Source organism: Pongo abelii, chromosome 3, assembly GCF_028885655.2.
Source record: "Pongo abelii isolate AG06213 chromosome 3, NHGRI_mPonAbe1-v2.0_pri, whole genome shotgun sequence".
NCBI lineage: Eukaryota > Metazoa > Chordata > Mammalia > Primates > Hominidae > Pongo > Pongo abelii.
The window spans coordinates 66,070,860-66,086,905 of NC_071988.2; the positions used below are offsets into that span (position 1 = coordinate 66,070,860).

The 16,046-nt window shown below is 42.3% G+C and overlaps 1 protein-coding gene and 1 long non-coding RNA gene across 5 annotated transcripts in view; one reads left to right on the forward strand and one right to left on the reverse strand.

Annotated features, from left to right (window-relative positions):
* The window catches only part of SCFD2 (sec1 family domain containing 2), a 500,604-nt gene that overhangs the window by 369,590 nt on the left and 114,968 nt on the right, over positions 1–16,046 (forward strand).
* LOC129058994 (uncharacterized) overlaps positions 12,493–16,046 on the reverse strand; it is a 32,598-nt gene continuing 29,044 nt past the window's right edge. Inside the window, exon 3 of the long non-coding RNA XR_008524537.2 lies at positions 12,493–12,670. This is a non-coding gene — a long non-coding RNA (uncharacterized LOC129058994). The remainder of the gene's footprint in view (positions 12,671–16,046) is intronic.

Here is a 16,046-nt window from a genome sequence, read left to right on the forward strand (position 1 = left end):
CTAAAAATACAAAAATTATCCGGGTGTGGTGGCACGTGCCTGTAGTCCCAGCTACTGGGGAGGCTGAGGCAGGAGAATTACTAAACCCAGGAGGCAGAGGTGGAAGTGAGCCAAGATCACGCCACTGGTGGCACTTCAGCCTGAGCGACAGAGCGAGACTCTGTCTTTAAAAAAAGAATAGAAATTCCTGTCTGTCCTGAGAGCAGTGAGGTTTCGTGGGTGCTGGGGGAATGGATACTTTACCCCTAAAAATACCCCCAACCATAAGCAGTTTCCCTGACTGTCTTCCTTACTTCCAGTGGTGCACCATCTGTCTTCGGGGTGTCAGGGTGGGGATTGACCGCAGGAAGTTTCTAGAATGCCTCTGACAGTATATGCAAGTGTTTAACCCTCTCACCACCTAACCTCCTTTGGCCCCTCTGTCCCCAGCCACACTTGGCATATAATCAATGCTTTCAAATTCTAGCTCTACCACTTACTACTTAGCTGTGTGACCTTGGGCAAGCTGCTTAACCTCTACGTGCCTTAGTTCCTTCCTCTGTCAAAAGGAATCATAATAATACCTATCTCGTACGGTCATTGTAGGAATTAAATGTAGTAAATGCCGGGCATGTGTAAGGGCTATCTGAATGTTAGCTATGGGACTTATTCTGATTACAATGACAGTGGGTGTCTGGCCAGCCACCAGATCACCTTTATGCAAGATAATTGCCTTTCTATTTCTCTGGTAAGCAGACATGGGTAATTGAAGTTAACCTACCATGTCCTCCGTGTGGCCCGCATTTACGTTCCTTTCCATGCTCTCCAATCTTCTGGTTTTCCTGTAGCTGAGATACCCACTGGAATGGGCAGCTCTAGACTACAGCTATTCTGAATCAGGCCGCAGAGGTCTCCATCACTGACCACATATCGTGTGCATGTTCTTATTCGGTTTCCTTTTGTGGCTAAGGAATGGACACCTAAGTACTGCTTCTTTTTATAGAAGACTCTGACTAGCATATTTGCTGATTAAAAGGAAGGCCTCACCAGAGCATTCATTTTGAAGAGCATAGTTAATACTTAAGAACCAGGACTATTTCAGACATTTATTGCAAACTGTTTATTTCCTAAAATAAGGAGGGCATGCTTTTTGTTTACATCCTCCTAATGAGAATTCCTCAGGGGTTTGAAAACTGTTATTGTGCCCTTTTCGTCTTCCTCCACGTTTCAGCCTACCCATCCAAGAAGCATCTGACCAGTGCTATCATGAAGTTTGTGATTTAACTTTGAAAGGAATCCTTTTCTACTGTCCTCCTTAGAGTTGTAGCAAGCTGCCTTCATTGACCAAATGTACATCATAACTTTTTATCATAGTTCAAATCCTATCACCTGTTTCTGTCTCCTCTGGGAGATATTCCTTGACCCCATCCCATTAAGTTCTTCTCCCTCTGTGCAATTTCTGTACAGGGACATAACTTTATTGTTGTCCTTACCACTCTACTCTAACATTTAATGACAGTTTAATACTGCTTTCTATGTGCCAGGCACAGTGGTAGATTCTAAAAATCTAACTGAAAATAAAACTTGAAGACAGTGGTATCTAGTAGAACATTCTGTGAGGATGGAAATGTCCTATATCTGCATTACCCAGTATGATAGCTGCTACCCATAGATGGCTATTGAGCACTTGAAATGTGGCTAGTGCAACAGAGGAACCAAATGTGTAATTTTATTACTTTATATGTACATGTAAATAGCTACATGTGGCTACTGACTACTGTATTGAACAGCACAGCTCTAAAACATAAGCCTGATGAGGACAGAGATCCGTGTCTTGTGTTTATCACTCTACTCCCAGGATGAAGAACAGTGCCTGCCATTTGGCATGAATGAAAGAAAGAAAAGAAGGACAAAAGGAAGGGAGAGAGGGAAAAGAGAGAGATGGGTGATCTGGTTTGGATCTGTGTCCCCACCCAAATCTCATGTTGAATTGTAATCCTGTGTTGGTGGTGGGGCCCAATGGGAGGGGACTGGATCATGGGGGCAGAGTTCTCGTGAATGGGTTCACTGTCCCCTCAGTGCTGTTCTCCTGATAGTGAGCGAGTGAATTGTCATGACATCTGTTTATTTAAAAGTGTGTAGTACCTCCCACCTCTCTCTCTTCCTCCTGCTCCCACCATGTAAGATGTCTGCTCCCGTTTTGCCTTCCGCCATGAGTAAAAGCTCCCTGAGGTCTCCCTAGAAGCGGATTCCACCATGCTTCCTGTACAGCCTGTGGAACCATGAGCCAATTAAACCTCTTTTCCTTATAAATTGTCCAGGCTCCGATATTCCTTTATAGCAGTGTGAGAACAGACTGGTACAACAGGTCTCTGACCTTGTAGAGCTTAAATGTAGTAGACACCCATTTGTTTATATATTTGCTTACAGATCTTTAAGTTCCAAAGACAGGGATTGTCTTTTCTTTGCCCATACCCTTATACCCATTGCCTAAAACTATATCAAGGCTCATAGGAGGGGCTCAAGAAATGTTAGTTGAGTTGAAACCAATGCTGAATAAGTGCAAGATTGGTAGTGGTGGGGATAGTAATCCTAGTAGTGGTTGTTGTTAATAGGAAGAAAACTTACCCTTCCCCAGTGATATTAAGCAAGGCTGCTGTTGTTAATAGGAGGAAGAAAGATACCCCACCCAGTGCTGTATATCAGACAAGCAATGTTGGTGCCGTTTGGTGGTGGTATCCTCTCCAGGCCTTCCAAGTCTATCAAGCAAATCTGCCTTCTCTGACATATCCTCACCTCTTGCTCCCTGTTTGGCTTGGAAATCCAGCTACTTACCACTAAAATCCTTTATAAAGAGAAAGGGAGGTAGTCATGATTATTTATTATGCCACCTTTAAGCCCTGTCCCCATCATCCCCTTATTCGTGTGTTTTTCACAAGGGGCCTCTCTTGGTGCCTCTCTCTGCTCTGATGCTTACTTTTTTGAACCGTATCATTCTGACCTTCCTCTTCCCTTCTCCTTGACAACCATGACCAAGCTGTCAGATTATTACAGGATATCCAATAATTATTGAATAATTATTTATTATTCAGTAAACCACAAGATCACTTAATAGCAAATAGTGGAAAAAATGTTGGCTTTGTAGGTGGACACCTTGGATTCAAGTCTTAGCTTTACAGCTTACTACTTAGATTAATTTGGGCCAATCATGTAAACTCTCAAACCCTCAGTGTCCTCATCTGTAAAATGGCATAATAATGCATCTCTTATAAATTTACTCTGAGGATTAAGTGAGACATTGTAGGTAAAGTATCTAGCACAGTGCTTGGTGTGCAAAAAATGTAAGCTTTCTTCTCTCCTTAAATATACCAACATATACATATTCCCAAACATATACATAGGAATTTAACGTCAATTTCGAGTGTTCAAATTTTAATCACACTTCACCGTTTTGTATTGTCCTATACACCTATTTCACTGTTAAAAGATTAAACTACTAAAATAATAATCTTACTATCTACCTTTCATGTGGAAAACTAGTTTGTTTTAGTTTATTAGTAAAGCTAAGCATTGTCGCCATGCAACATAGTTGGAAATTCCTTTTACAAGTAATAAAAAGCCATGTTTTTATATTTTTTAAATTACAAATCAAGCAAACCACCTAATCAAGCCAAATAAACAAAGAGAAACAAAATACTGGAAAAACAATTCAGTAAAAGGCAAATCAGTAACGCTAAAAGGAAAGAACTGTACCTCCAGTGTAAATTCTTCAGTGTAATTAGGGTTAATTCCCATGCTGCTGTGTGCTCTCTTGACTGTCCTGGTAGAAAGGACAACAATTTACAAACGTAAATTCTCACTGTAGAACCTCCCTTTGCGGGAGACATCTTCAGTTCTCTGGAGCCACTGTATGCTCCCTCCCCAAAGACAACATGAGCACTAAACAGCCCTTCAGCAAACTTAGTTCTATGGAGGTAGCTACACTGTGCTACATAACTGCAGTTAGCTTTGATTACTGTATTGCAAAGTTATATTTGAGAAGTATCAAAATTGCTAGTGTTGTTTTACAAAGAAAGCAGCCAGTGTCATAGTGTTTAATCTAATTCATTGTTCTTGATTAATGACTTCAATGCTAGAAGAATGCTAGATCCTTCTACAGCAGGGGTCCCCAAACCCCCCGGGCCATGGACTGGTATAGGTCTGTGGCCTCTTAGGAACCAGGCCATATACCAGGAAGTGAGTGGTAGGCAAAGACCCTTTTTCACCGCCTGAGCTCCGCCTCCTGTCAATCAAGAAGCACATGTTGAGTGGTTGCTATGTTAGTGTAACAGGTCCTCAACAACAAGTGCCCTTCCCATGAGGGACTCTTGCTTCTCTCTGCTGGTACTAATCTACCAAACCTGTTCAAAGGATACCCACAGCGAGGACCAGGGGCAGCAGGCTGGCCTGGAAGATAGGCCAAGACTCTGGGTAACGTGATGCTTGGTGCTATGGCCTGGGAACTTTGGAACTCAGGACTCAGCTTATGGATCCCCTGGCTCCTCTGTACACAATCTGGCTGGATTTCTAACCTTTCCTCCAGTAGAAGAGGTGCAAAGTCAGATGCCTCATGGAGCCACACAGATAGTATAAACATGAATGGTGGATGGTTGGAGACTGTGTCCCATCTAAAGGGAGCAGCTCCAGCCACTTGTTGCTGAGTTGGAATGTGGGCCGAATTTTGTAGTATCTAGTTTTTCTAGAGAAGCTGGAAGTCTCTATTTGTATATGAAATCTTTTGATTTTTAGATATAGGGAGCAAAATCTGTTTGGGGCCTCCAACAGAATTCAGGTGTCTACCATCACCTGGCCACCTAATGGGCGTTCCAGGTACGAGGCTTTTCTGGCCTTTCTCAACCTGTGCTCTCCTCAGACTGGATACCAAAGGGAGCAAAGGCAGTACCCTGTGAAAGCACTTGAGTTTGCAGTCCCTGCCTCCCACAACATCCCATCATCCAGTCCCACCATTTAGTGAGCATCTGCTATGCCCCAGGCACTGTGCTGGGGGCTCGCTGGACAGGAGTGCAAAGATTAGGAAGATACATTCCCTGAGGAGCTCCCTGGCTTGTGTGGAACACACAGGTAAATAAATAGACCACAGGAGAAACGCCGACCAGAGGAGGCTGCCCAGTGTCCCAGCAGCTCAGCGACTGCCATCCTTCCCACTGCACAGAACAGCCCAGGAGGATCAGAGAGGACAACAAGGAACTCATCTCTGACACCTCTTTAGACTCTCACAGTGACCTGACCTTGAACCATGATGATCATAATGCAACAGGTGGTCTTCTCTTTTGGTGATTTCAAAGAAGTCGTGGTTTACCCAAAAACAACATTATAGAAGAAGCAGGCACGAAGCGTAAAGCTAATAGTCAGATGGATGAGAATGTCAAACAGTATTTAATAGGGTTGGCAGGGGAAACATGACCCTTCGCACATTTTACCTTGATGTCCTTGCCCTCCACACATACCAGGTCCTGTCAGACACACAGTCAGCTGAGTTGAATGTGAAATATCGTAGTCCAATTTGTTTTTACAAATTTTTCATCAAGGCAAAAACCAAAACAAAGAAAAATAAATGCCCCTCTCATGTTGATACCTCTCACAGTTCCCTCTGATTTGTGTCACCTCCTTCCTGCCCCCAACCGTTCTAGTAACACACTACCTCTGGGCAAGAGGAAGAGAATTGCAATCTGATGAGAGTTATTAAATGGAATACAAATGAATTCATTACAGTCTACTAATTTTGAGTAGATTCATGGTCATTCACACTGGTATTGGACTGAAGTCTCTTTTGTCCTGTGAAATTAGGGAGTCAAAGCAATTGATTGGTGTAAACAAGGTTTTAGGGTATAGGCAATCAGGGTGCTAATTATATGTAGTCCTTGTCAATCTGTTAAAGCAGGTCCCCAGGGATTTTACTCGCCAACACTCTTGAAGGCTCATCTTATGTTCCTGAAAGTAATAATCATCCAATTCTTTAAAAGTCAACTCCATGTGTTAACCCTTATTGCTAATTCAAAATGCCCTGAAATTAAATTTCAGAGGGAAATAGTAGGAAACATACATTTGGCTGGATTTACAGAAAAGGATAAGGTGGGTTTTGCCCCAGATGAGGGTTTATTTTCATGGAACTTTGTTCTCCAACCCTATAGCTCAGGGACTGTTGGAATGGATCGTAACACCCCAAAATGTGTTTTAGTCTAAACAGTATTTTAATGGCATACCATGTCATTATTGTTAATATTATTATTATTATTGATTATTACTCAAAAGTATTTCCTTTAGTATTTTGAAGCATCACTCTTGTTTTTCATTTTTGCGGAGTCAGGAGTAAATGCACAGTCCATTTGTGACTCTGTCGTTCATGTCAGCTGTGGTTGAGCATCAGTCTTCTTTTTGGGTGATCTTACCAGGAAGGAGTTCCTCCTGACTACAAAGAAGTGTGGCTCCACACCTACAGTTGTTTCTCCAGCTGGGGCTAAAGGGGCTGGCACTAGCAAAGTCGGGATAGTTCTTTTGAAATTAACTTTCTCTTTCATTTTCATGAATGTGGAAATAATACATTCATGTATATGAACAGGAAGGATTTAATCTCTTATCATTGAAGTACTCTGATGGCTGAATATGCAGTTGGCCAAGGTACCTACAAGTTTCTCAGGATGCAAAGCACTCATTCTTCTTTGAAGTAAAACTGGCCTTGCTTCCATTTCTTGTTGTTTGGTACTTACAGTATTTTATATCTCCTGCGAGGTCAGTGGCTATGTCTGTCTGACCTCACACTTCAGCCTTGCAGTGCCTGGCACATAGTAGGACTTTACTGAGTATCTGATGGATGATTGCCAAGATTTTACCCCTTCAGTGTCACATGTTTTTTTCATTATCCCAGGCCTTGCCAATGACTGCAGCTTTCCTTGTGCACTAGTCTCAGTTTCACCACTAACTAGCAGGGTGACCTAGCCTAGAGAAATAATCTTTCTGGATCCTAACCTAACCATCTGTAAAATGAAGGCATTGGGTTTCATCCACTCAAAAGTCCCTTGCATTTATACCAATATTCTACGAGGTATTTGAAAGAATTAGATCATCTAATAAGGAAGAATATAAGGAAAATAATGTTACTACTCTTGATTAGTAGTCAGACCAAGCTATACTATCTTAACTTTTAATTGTGTGTCTCTTGAGAAGATATTTTTACCACCATGCCAAATCCCAGAGTCCAAGGGCTGCCAGGGATATAAGCATAGAAGACCCTCTGGGCAAAGACAGACTCCTCATCAAGTAGCTGGGGTTTGACCCTAATTCCTTATCTGACTACCTAGATTGGTGAGGGGGTTATACCATATAGAAGCCTCTGGGTCTGTTTTTGCCTAAAGTCTATTTTCTCTGAGGTGAAGGAACCTGTTTTCCCCAGGCCTAAACCCTGAGGTTGGCCTTTTTGATGCTTTACCATTCCCCAGGCCAGCAATAAAATGAAAAAGCAATCTTAGAAAGCCTTTCTCTGAACATTAGACCATACCTAATGGCCTTATCCACTCCAGAGCTCCCATCCCCTGGTTCTACTCCAAAGTGGGCCCCCCACAAGTAGGAGGCTTGTCTTTCTGCACGTGCTCCTGGGAAGGATGAGAAGACACACGACAATAGGCTTTTTCGCCTTTTTATTCCTGCCACGGAAAGTTCCAGTTGCCCCTAACACCAGGGCTCTCCTGTGTTTTCCTGAGAGCTCTTTGATCCCTTGATCCAAGTGCAGAGGGCCTTTCTTTCGGCGCTTGAGTGGGAGGAGGGAAACCTCAAGCTCCCTTCCAAAGCTACACATGCAGCCAACAATAACAACTCATCGGACACAGCAGGAGCCTAAGGGAAAAGTTCTGAAGTGGGCGCAGAGGGGTTCAGTCCTAAAGATTTCCAGGGCTGTGGCAATGGAGAGGTACCCTCAGTCTGGGGGAAATAAGGTCAAGGTTACCTGAGCCAAACCTAGTCAATAGCTGGCCTGGAGTCATGCATGCCCCTGAAGCAAGATAAGGGTTAAACATTTGGAATGTGCCTGATGGCACTGCTATTCTGAGTATTCTATTTTGTTTTTTATTCTGAGTATTTTAGATTCACACATGCAACCATTCTGAGTTTTGAAAGAAGACTTGATTTTGCTTCCAGTGAGTGGTGTTTCCAATAGAAGCATTGGAATGCAGCCTTATCTTTCCTTCTCTTGGGTTGATCATTTGTCCTGGCTGCTGACCTTGCTCCTTCCTCACACAAGGAGATTTTCTCAGTTGGGAAAAGTAACAGATGCAGACAGCCTAATTTGTTCTTGGCAAGAGCCACAATCTGCATTGCTGTGAGGGTCAGGAGAATCATAAATCATTCATAGGGTTCTGGTTTTCTGAGATGAGATGGGCCAGATTAGTTAGAATTTCATTTTGTTCTCCTTCTTCTCACCCCAAGCCCCATATACTCCTATAGCTGCTTATCCACAACACCAGCATCTTACTTTTTATTTCGCAGAAGGGGAAGGGAGGGAATGTTCTCTCCAAATGAACATGAAACACATTGAGTTGGTATGTGATGATGCCATGACGCAGTAACTGGGACAACTTGAAAGCTGAAACATAAAACAGCTTTTAAAAAGGGAAAATAACACCAATGTGTTTCCAATGTGCCCTGCACAGGAAAGAGGGCTGGAGGCTCCAGTGACGGTCAGGCGACTCCACTCCAGCTGGAGGATTTTTATCATTGCTCTGTTATCGTCTGTACATACAGTTGCCAAGACCTCCTTGCTCAAGCTCTGGGAGGCAGTGGGGTCCTTACGGCTAGAGAGACTTGGAAAGGCATGACCTTGTGCATCCGCCTGTCTCTTTCAGCACATGGGATTTCAAGTAAGTCTGGTCCCTGACTGACTCAGGGGGAGTAAATGTGTGAGGAAAAAACTTCCATAATCGAGGTGACTTTTTGTTTAGGCTTTATTCTCTTTGAACCAGAGATTGAGGAAGAAAGTGACTCAAAAGGCAGTACCAAGATTTCAGTCATTTGTTTCATGTTGAATAGGCAGAGAGTGACACTCTGGATAGATCTAGCATTGACCGAGAGCCCCGTTTTACTGCCATCAGCAGGATCAGTCTTCCTCTTTGCCACCACTGAGGATCCGCAGGCTAATATGGGACTCTTGTTCTTTACTGGATTTTAGACCAGGAGGTAATAGGGCACCCTCAGACCTCATATGTGGGACATAACACAGCAGTGGAATGCACATGGAATACCACGATGATCCACTTATAACCACCCTGCTGTTTAGAATTTTCAACCCCTCCCCATCTCCTTTTCCTTCTGCCACTCTTTCTTTGCCCCTTTCCTTGTGATGGTGTCAAGAAAGGTTTTAGTTCCTCAAAGTAGGCATTACTTCCACAGCAGTCTTCAACAAAGGTTTATTGTGAAAGACATGAAAGGAGATTGAAAGCCTTTGGATTATCCATAATCTTTATTTCTCTTACCCAGACCAGGCATGATGCTACATGCTGGTCAAATGGAAATGACTCAGTTCTTGCTCTTAAGAAACTGAATCTAGAAGAGAAGACACAAGTAAACACAATAGTTGCTCTAGGGCAAGGGTCCCCAATTCCTGGGCCACACAGACTGACACTGGTCCATGGCCTGTTAGCCTGTTAGGAACCAGGCTGCACAGCAGGAGGTGAGCAGTGGGCAAGAGAGCATTACCGCCTGAGCTCCACCTCCTGTCAGATCAGCAGCAGCATTAGATTCTCTTAGGAGTGCGAACCCTATTGTGAACTGCCTATGCAAGGGATCTAGGTTCCGCGCTCCTTGTGAGAATCTAATGCCTGATGATCTTTCACTTTCTCCCATCACTCCCAGATGGGACCATCTAGTTGCAGGAAAAGAAGCTCAGGGCTCCCACTGATTCTACATTATGGTAAGTTATATAGTTATTTCCTTATATATTAAAATGTAATAATAATAGAAATAAAGTACACAGTAAATGTAATGCACTTGAATTATCCTAAAACCATCCCCACCCCACCCCCCTGGTTCATGGAAAAATTGTCTTCCATGAAACTGATCCCTGCTGCCCTGTGGTATCAGTTTGCTTTCTTTCCTACATAGCCATTATTTGTAAGTAAATTAATTTCCTCTCCAGCAACAGATGTTGGTTGGTATCATTAACATAGTAGGTGTTTGCAAGGCTTTTGTTTTATGATGATGATGATGGTAATGATGATAAATATAGTGTATGATATTATGCAGATGTAGATACTCTCATTTTTTCATGTTGTTAATGAGGGAATGTTTTTGCATTGCAAACAGTGAGGACAGAAACTATGTCAGTGTTGGTCTAAATTGCTCCATGGAGTCTCACAACAGACAAGACTTTAATCACCAACAGTGTGGTATATCTGTCGAGTGGAGTAGAGGAAGGGCGAGAGCCCTGGAGTTCAAGCGTAATCCCCACACCACCTGAGAGTCCAGGGGAGCACGAGGCTGTTTGATACCTTGGTTTACTCATCTCTAAAACAAGGTCCCTGTGTCAAATGGGCCAGATGATCTCCAGATCCCTCACTGAACAGTGGGGCTTGCCGCCCACCCTCTATTTGACAGGTGAGGGCACTGATGGCACTGACTTGGGCAATGTTTAATTGACTTGCTCAAGGTCAAGATCAGCAGAGCTAGAAGTAGAATCCAGTTCTCTGGCACCAAGTCCCCTGCTCTTTCCACTTCCCCTCTCATAATTTCAGGGTGGTCCAAGGCAGTATAAGAGGCTAGTGAAATGTTAGAGTTTTGAAGAAAACTGAAGTAGCAAGGCAGTGTTAAGAAAAACAGGGGATCCTCTAGGTTTGGTCAGGGTTCATCCAGGACTTGCCCAGAGTGCTTGAGCTCCCTCAAGAATACCCAGCTGTGATCCACAGCCCTCCAGGTGTCTTTTCATTTCTCCCCCAACCATTCAGAGGAACTGCTGGCCTGAGGATGCCCCAGGAACAGCCCCACTCCTGGCCTGTGGGGAGTTACCCCTGAACAGGAGCAGCTCCAAACCCAGCTGTCTAGAGCGGGACCAGCCTCAGGGCTGGGAGGAGGGCTGGGGTCCAAGCATTGCGGTCTGCGCCTTGTTCCTCTTGCCATGGCACTGCCAAGACCTGCAGTTCACGCCCCCAATCATCGTTTTGACAATCTCAATATCTCCCACACTTCCCTCTGTCTCTAGAGCCTTTTTTTGAGGCTACTTATTACTAAGTACAGAACAGTCTATAAATAATTTTCATGTCAAAAGAAAAGTACCTGTGCTAGAGAGTTACAATGATTCCAATTAATTTTATGACCATTTTTATCATTGGAGTTTGGAAACTTGGGGTGGAAATCCAGCAATGTTGCCAACTTTTGCCTGGTATGAGTGGAGTGGCATTTTTATTTCACCCTGTATGCCAGCCCCTTGCCACTGTCTTTGTTTCTTCAGTTTTCTTGAAGCAGTCATTTTGAAGAGATAAACAATATACATAAAAAATTATATGGAACCTGCAAACACACTTGAGACTAAAACGTGGAGCTGCTTCTAGGTATGCATCCTAGTGAGCCACTGAAAGGACTTTGATGATTTAGTTGCCTCACATAAATAAAATATTCAATTAAATTAAAAAACATACTTAAGAAAAATATACACACACATTTTAAGGCTGCTTGGGGAAATGTATCCACTATATAGACATGTACACTTTTTAAATTTATACCCTACTTCATTCCAAAAGGATTCAAGATCGCTTTGGGACAGATACCGGCAGATAAAACAATCTGAACTCGCATTGTCCACCTACAGCCAGGTGTGTTCCACGTCCAGGTGGGTCAGTCCAGACTTTCCCACATTCTGCACCACCACCTCAGCCTGGGGTCTGATGGAAGTGAAGATAAAACTGATGCGTAAGAGTTACAACAGTGGACAGTTTCTTTATCATCACTGCATTTCTCTTTTGTTGGAAAGACCAATCCTTTAAATGTTTCATGACTTTTACCCTTATTTTTTTTTCTTTATTCTAAAACTAGTAGCTACCAGGATGAACAAGATAGACACAATACCTGCCTTCAATTTGTGTATGCTTTAGTAAGAGAATACTGTACTGGACAGTATATTATACATTTGTCATTTCAAGTCTCAAAATGCCCAGTTTTAACTTTGTACTTTACATGATTCTTCCACTTGGGCAAGTTGCTTAAACCATCTGCACCTCATTTTCTTCATCTGAAAAATGGGAATAATGCTAGCCTCCACCTATGGCTTTGCAAGCAGCCTCAGCTCTCCCCGTTGGCTGGTCTCCCTAATGTAGTACACAAATGGTACAGCCATAGGAAGATCCCTGAATTAGATAATTCACTTTAAATACTTAAAAAGTAACACTGAAAGCCTGACACATTGTAAATTTCTAGCAATAACATTATTAATTGTAATAGTGGAATGAGACTAATGAGAACACATTGGGAAGACAGATTAATATCATTCAGAGCCTTATGTATTTTGCAGCAGCTTTGTCTCATTAGAAACATGTTTTCAGTCGATCTTAAATGTAAGAAAACAGCTTTCTTCTTATCACCAGCTCATTCTTCAGAAGCCACTGAATCATGTGAGATGTCTCTTTCATGTTTGACCCCTGCTTCAGCACTCCTTCTAAAAAGATAATAAATGAGCATGTTACATTTGCTGCTGCAGTTAACTACTGTCTGTGAGATGCAGCAGGAGATTATCTGAGAGCATGTGCATAAATGATAGATTGCCTCGAGCCTATTTATACATGCAGCAGTAATGAGGAAAAGTTGAAGGAGGCATGAAGGATGGGAGGGAGGGAAGGAGAGAGATGATGCCAGAATGTGCAGAGTGTAGACAGAAGAAGAGAGTCAAAGAAGGAAAAATAAAGGGAGGTGAACAGCAGGACTAGAAACATGTAAGCAGAGATGGTGGGAGGGGGCATCAGTAGGTAAAAGGAAAGAAGGGAACAGAGGGGGAAAACTCATTAGCAACCAACAGAAAAGGCAGAATTTTGAGAAAACAAAATGCATCAGGCAGATTGGGAAGAAAGTAGAATGAAAGAAATGAAAACAGGAATCAAGGTGAATAGAATCCAATGTCAAAGTGGGAAACATATATTATTAGATGATGTCGATTTTATGTAAACAAGGGAGCAAAGGTTTTGTGTGATAGAAATTTCTGAACTCCTTTGAAGTCAGTACCATAAGCATTCCACGGGCATTCTATTCTTTCTTTGCAATATATTTGAAATGGGCACACCAGGGAAAATTACAGTGTCTTTATCATAAGTTGAACTCCTAAGCTATCATATGAATAGAGACAAAACTGAAGTTATTCTGTTAATAAGACTATTTCCATCATCTTTCCTTAGGATGCTTTATCCATAGTGGCACGTTGGTCTTATAACATCCCCTTAGGAGAAATTGATGGGCATAGCATGGTTTTTATTTCACCAAACATGGTTAAAGGACTAATAAAATAATCCACAAATTAGTCACATAACTAGGGACATCATCCAAATTTCTTGTTCCATTCGTACAATGATTGCCCCCTCTGTTCATCCTACAGAAACAAATGAACCAGGGATTAAACACACCCAGCTGGGAGTCTGGACTCCCTGATGTTATAACTTTATAAACTGGAGCAACTCTGATGTTCTTTGTTAGATTTCTCTTTCTATAAAATGGAGATACTGCCACCCCAGGATTATTATAACTATTAGGGATAAAATATATAAAGTATTTGAAACAGGTAGATAGTCAACACATTGTGGCAATTATCATTTTCATGCAACAGCAAATAGTCATACATATTTTTACAGTAAAAAAGAGGTATTAATATTGTATTCATCAAAAAGGTGGGGGAGACAGCAAGATTAAATTAGAGCAGGAAAGGAAAATAATGGAAAAGCTTGCTAGAGTGGTTGTATCCTATAGTAAAATGGAAATGTATTCCTGTATTGCCTCTGGGTCAGTGTACCTCAGTGAAAACAAGTACAGAAATGAAATAAATTCAACTGCAGAAGTACGATTAAAATGGAGGTTTGGCGTCCCTCAGAAGATGTCTTCATCTGTACCTGATGGTTGAGGTAACGAATTAAGGGGGATCCAGACTATAAAAAGAAGAGTCTCGAAGGTTGAAACCTGATTTTTTGACATTCAAAAACCCAAGAATCAGCAGTGGTCATTCTCCCTCAGACTTCATCACTCAAACTTAAAGCCTTTCTGGAGCCCAAGGACACAGAGACCTCTAAGCTGTGTAACCAGGACATTGGACAAATATGGTTCATAAGATCAGGTCCTAAAGCAACATTATTTTGTTTTTCACGTTTCTTTAAATTATTCAATAGGATCCAGTTCTTCCCCTACCCCAGGATGAATATTTGGGTGAGGCCATAACTTTTCTGTTCATCCTTAAGAAATACAAACAGTCTTAATTTGCTAATTTGTAAGTCCAACTCCATGTCATAGTCAAAACTCGGAGTGTGATTTACAGTTAACACATTTTCTCTCTCCCAGCTTCTGCGTGCTGCAGTTGATGATGAGAGGTGTGTCTGGGTCCTTCTCTCTCCCTCACATAAGGTTTCTCCTTCTCCTCCCACAGCTGATGAATTGTAGGTTCTGACCCCTGCAAGGTTAGAGTTTAGGGAAGCACTGGAAAGTCCTTACTTGTCTGACACTGTAATGAGCTGGCCTCACACTCTCTGATCTTGGCAGACGTTTCAACCTGGCACTTTCTCTTCATATGCACTTTGGTAGGATCTTCTGAGATACCCATTGCTTGTGCTGTCTCACTTGCAGTTCCTCCACATGGGGGAAATGACACCCTAGCTATTACAGTTGATCAGTTTGATGAGAGGGAATTGCATTGCGGAGTTTTATGTGTTGTTTTATTTTTGTGGATAGCAGAATAGTTGTGTGTACCATTGCCATCTCAGTTAACAATGTAAAAAGCACAAAAATAAGTAAATGAAAAAAATCGAGATAAATGAATCTGAACAGAAATACTACTGCTTGGAGTTAGTTCAGTGAAGAACTTATCACATATTCTGATTTACAAGAGGCTCTGATGATAATGGCACATTGCCAGTCCTCTACTCTCCCCTTTCTTTGGTGAAATGGCTCACCTTTCCATGAACTCTGTTTAAAGAGACACTCCAGAGGAATGTGTACTCTGGAGACATCAAGGAAAAGGAGACGAAAAGGAGAGCAAGATCTAGAAAAGCATTGTTTTGAGGCGGAAAGTTTGTGAAGAAAGGAATGGCCATTTGAAAATGAAAGTTTACTCATTTGTATTTTAGAAAAACAAATGATATTAAATAACTACAACAAAAGAGGAAAGGGAGTGATACATAGGTCATTTATTTTAAAAGTCCTTTCAGGCCGGGCGTGGTGGCTCAAGCCTGTAATCCCAGCACTTTGGGAGGCCGAGGCGGGCGGATCACAAGGACCGGAGATCGTGACCACGGTGAAACTCCGCCTCTACTAAAAATACAAAAAATTAGCCGCGCGCGGTGGCCAGCGCCTGTAGTCCCAGCTACTCAGGAGGCTGAGGCAGGAGAATGGCGTGAACCTGGAAGGCAGAGCTTGCAATGAGCCGAGATTGCGCCACTGCACTCCAGCCTGGGCGACAGAGCGAGACTCGGTCTCAAAAAAAAAAAAAAAAAAAAATCCTTTCAAACTACTGTTATTTTGCAACTAAAAATTATAGAACATTATGTATCAAGCTCTAAATTCTCACCAGGGCTGAGCCACATTAAACTCCCATTTTATAGATACAAATGTTCAAATATTGTCACTATCATATGGCTTAGAATCTTAACCTCATTTATCACAACTACTGAATTCTTTCTTGTAGTCTAGAAATTTAAGAACTTAAATTAGGTACTTTAAGAATCCCATGCCGGGCGCAATGGCTCACACCTGTAATCCCAGCAGTTTGCGAGGCCGAGGCGGGTGGATCACGAAGTCAGGAGATCGAGACCATCCTGGCTAACACGGTGAAACCTCATCTCCAC